The following is a 4,182-nucleotide window of genomic DNA, read 5'->3' on the forward strand; positions in this document are numbered from 1 at the left end:
ACCAAAAGCAAACCCAGCCTAAAAAAAAAAAAAAAAAAAAAAAACTACACAGAGAAACCCTGTCTCGAAAAACCGGAAGAAAAAAAAAAAGAAAAAGAATAACTAGTTACAGCTACAAAGCTCTCTGACTGGTCACTGCATTAAACAACCGATATGTGAGGCACTTATCAAGCAGATTACTTATGAAACTGTACATTAGTTCAGAAGACTCAGGAGGAATCTATCATCTGTTGTGTTAATTTGTATGCACATTCAAATTCTTGCTAGCATCCAGCTTATAAAAAATCAAATCCACACATCATTCAGGTTTTTTTATTATAATACTGATACAACTATTGAAAACACTATTACAATACAGCACCATTAGCTACACAAAATTGCTGATTTTACTGAGATCCCCCACCCCAACTTCTCCTCAACCTCTCTGTCACACAGAGTGGGTGTTTAAATCCCAGAGGAAAATCTCTAATGCTAGAACTTGACTTTCTGTAATGTACGTTTATCTTTTTAATGACACTAAAATGTTCTTAAAGGGCCGCTGGTGAGTGCTGTTTACAACACTTGGAATGCAGATAAACCCCTATGTTGTTTACTAGCTTAAGACAAACTACATTTCTCATAAGAAGAAAGAACATCAATTCAAAGGAGTCCTTGGAAGTCACAATGTAAAAATACTCCTGATAACAGAACAAATTAATGTCAAGACACAGCCAATAACATAATAAGGCTGCGATGCAAGAGCGCCTGTCAAAGGGCATCTGTATTAGCAGCCCGGGGAAGTGGCATTTGCAGAAAGGCACAGCCGCTGTGTTTAAAAGAAAATCATTAAGCCTCAGCCATTAATCCCCTCCCCCATCCTCTTCACTGGATCGTCAAAGCAATTAACCAGTAGAAGGTGCTATTCTGCAACCCACATGGAGTCACACTAACCTCCATCCTTGGCCCAGAGGAGATTAAGCCAGGTGGACTCAGCACTGTCCAGCGTTCAAAAGGGTCTCTACCCTAACCCCCAACCAGAAAAACCAGACCTTTTCTTAAAAACACTATTAAAAACAAAAACTACATTGATAAGTCAAGGATCATCAATCACTTTCTCTTGCACACACACGCACACACGCACACACACACACACACACAAAATATTGTCAAATGTTAACCTCAAATACAATCTTATTCATTTTAACTGAGACAACGTATTTCCTCACATTCAGGAAAATAAAAATCAAGAGAACAAATGTCTGTCCCTAACAGAGTCAAAGGTAAAGAGGGATGTGAAAACAGAGAATGTAAAGCCAAAACAAGAGTTTATCTTTACACAGACAAAAATAAATAAAAAGTCAGCAGCAGAAAGCAGGGCTGCAAAGGGAGCAAAGGGAGACAGAGGTCTTCTGAACATGTCCCAGAGTGTCCTTTAGTTTCCCATGTACTCATCCGCCGTGCAAAGGTTGGGGGGGAAAAAAAGCCAGACATGAGATGGGTAAAGAAAGCTGAAAAGGAAAAGACCTCCCCTTCCCCCATCTTCTCTCCTCTCTCCCCCAAAAAGCTGTGTTTGTCTGTGCAAACCTAGTCCCAAATATGGGAGAGAGAGTGGATGTGTGTATGGGAGAACAATGAGCCCTCAGCCTGATTGTGTGTGTGTGGTGTGGTGTGGTAGTGTATGTCTGTGTGTGTCTGTGTGTGTGTGTCTGTGTGTGTGTCTGCCTCTGCCTCTTTTCCCTTCGATCTCCACAACAGAGAAAACTGGAAGCCAGCTTCCACCCAGGCTAGGCCATCAAAACCCAAAATGGTTTGTAAATTAGAGTGGAATTAACTCAGCAAGCAAATCCATGGAAGGAAATAGCTAGCCAAAGATGATTTTATTATTGTATAGATCCATCCTCTCTCCCCTCCCCCATCAGACTGAGACTAAAGACACCAGTGTACACCAGACAAAAAGCCCTCTTTAAATGGAAAGCAATTATAAAGGCTGTTTGAAACCTAAACCTAGGATGTATTCGTTTAAGTTACACTAAATGTCTGTTTTGCAATCCACCAAGTTTACCCTCACTAGTTAATCTTTTGTTTGTTTGTTTGTTTTGTTTTGTTTTAAAAATTGCTTTGGAGAAGGCTATTTCAAGATTCATACAAAACTACTTTCTCAGATCCACCTTAAAATAGCAGCACATACTGAAACATTTACAACACCCCGTTTCTCAAGGGCACATTCTGCTTAAATCAACGTTTGAAGTCTGTAATCCAAAAAAAAAAAAATTGTAAGCAAACCTTGGAAAAGAGAGAGGATAATGACAATTCAACAATGAATCATTTTATCTCCTTTCAACAACTTCTCAAGCAGTTTCAAAGAAAACCTGCAGTACTTCCTTCAACACAACACACATTCACCCCACTGTACGAAAAATTATCTTCTTCCTATAATCTTAAAAAATAATAATAAAGAAAAAAGAAGGCACCCTCTTTCAGACAGCAGAACTTAAATCATGACAGAATGAATTCTACGCCGCTGCAAGTGAGATCTGGTTCCATAATTTTGGAATCACGGTGCCGAGGAGTGGAGACTTTGATAACACAAAGGAGGAAACCGTCCTCCTAATGTGAAATTAGACTTTAATGAGTCCGTTCCAAGACCCCCACATTCGCAAACATCCCAGAAATGCCCAGCTTCAAGTCCTTCCCTCCCACAGCCGAGCGAGCGGCTCGGCAAGGACTAGTTTAACCTCAGAGTAGCAGGAGAGCGTGCCTGAGGAGCCCCGAGAGAGCAGGGGTCAGGAGGCAGGCGCGGAGGACAGTCACCTGGCCCGCACAGCACTGAGGCCAGCGTCCGGCCCGCGGTTCCCCGACCTCTCGCCTCCACTCCCACAGCCTTTGCTTTCCGCCCCGGCCCTCCCGGGGCACCCCGACCCGGGAACGAGGGGCGGCGGGAGGCAGCCCGCGGCACTGAGCCGACAACTTGGGACACTTACCTTCCCCTCAGGCGCTACACCATCAATGAGAGGGGTGGCGGCCCGGCTCCGGGGAAAGTGCTGGGACGGGAAGGGAGGCCGCGGGGGCCGGCGGCGGAGCGAGGGCGGCGGGCGCGGGGCCGAGGGGGCCGGCCCGCGGGGACGCGACGCCGTGGGGGAGGGGGGGCTGCGGGGCTTCCCTGCCGGGACCTCGACCTCCTCGGGTGGGCCAAGCCTTCAGCAGCGGAAGCCCAGGACCATGTCTGGTTTTGTGTTGTTTTTTCCCCCTCAGAGGGCGAGGGGCTCCCACAGGAGGAGGATGGCTTTTTTTTTTCCTTTTCCCCTTAACTAGGAGAGAAAATGAGGCGGAGACAAGGTGGGGAGCGCGTGAGGGAACGAGGCGCGGGGAAGGAGGCGGGGACCGAGGCCCGGCGTGGCGAGAGGCTGCGGAGCGCGGGGGGCGGCTCGCGAGCGTCTGTGGAAGCAGCGGCACCTCCGCGATGGTGGCGGAGCCGCGGGGCTGCTGCGCCGACCCGCCGCCCACTCCGCGCCCGGGCCCGGCCCACCTCGCAGTATCGCGCCTCGCCACTGGTGCGTCTTGGTGTGACGCAGCGGAGGACGGGCCAATGGGAGGCGGAAGGCGGGCTTAGGGGCGGGAGTGTTTGCTCCGGCTCGCTCTTCCATTTTCTTTTTTTCCCTTCTTTTTTTTCTTCTTTTTTTTTTTCTTTTTAATAAAATGAGCAGAAGAAAAGGCAAGGGCAGAGGCTAAGCTTTGGCGGCGGCACGGCCGGGCCTCTGGATGCGCGCTCCGGGCGGCGGCCGGAACCGGTGCGATGGGCTCCCCGCCCCAGGAGCGGCTTTGTGCCGGGTCGGCCCTCCCTGGCCACAGGCCGAGCTCGCAACCAACCAGCCTCGGAGCTGTGACCCTCCCGGGATGGTCTTCCTCTAGTGGACAGTCTCAGGGGTGGGCTTGGCGGGTGTCCACTTGCTCATGTTATTACCAGGGTCATAATTTGCTTTTTCAGTCATTTAAGAGACAGATCCCTTGAGGTCCGAGGGGAGCTACAAAGTGGGTTTGTTTACAGGCAGTTTATAAGGTTTTTTAAATAATATGTGACCAAAACTGAATTGAAGAAAAAGAAAGGTGAAATTGGTAAATTGTGTTGCTTATTTGGTGAGAACAATAAAAAAAAATCTCATTTAAGTGATAAAGAATGGGGCACGAGAGTTGGCACAGTAGTCA

The 4,182-nt window shown here is 48.1% G+C and overlaps 1 protein-coding gene across 9 annotated transcripts in view; it reads right to left on the bottom strand.

Annotated features, from left to right (window-relative positions):
* The window catches only part of Rere (arginine-glutamic acid dipeptide repeats), a 351,136-nt gene extending 347,686 nt beyond the window's left edge, over window positions 1-3,450 (bottom strand). For 3 of the 9 annotated variants that reach the window (XM_050153161.1, XM_050153155.1, XM_050153154.1), the window contains exon 1: window positions 2,961-3,449. The gene's annotated coding sequence lies outside the window, so the exon portion shown is untranslated. Of the gene's footprint in view, window positions 1-2,960 lie in introns of all 9 variants that reach the window. The other 6 variants (XM_050153152.1, XM_050153151.1, XM_050153159.1 and 3 more) reach the window with 3 other exon arrangements.
* Window positions 3,451-4,182: the final 732 nt, after the last annotated feature.

Source organism: Alexandromys fortis, unplaced genomic scaffold, assembly GCF_014885135.2.
Source record: "Alexandromys fortis isolate MF-2015 unplaced genomic scaffold, M_Fortis_MF-2015_v1.1 scaffold_88, whole genome shotgun sequence".
NCBI lineage: Eukaryota > Metazoa > Chordata > Mammalia > Rodentia > Cricetidae > Alexandromys > Alexandromys fortis.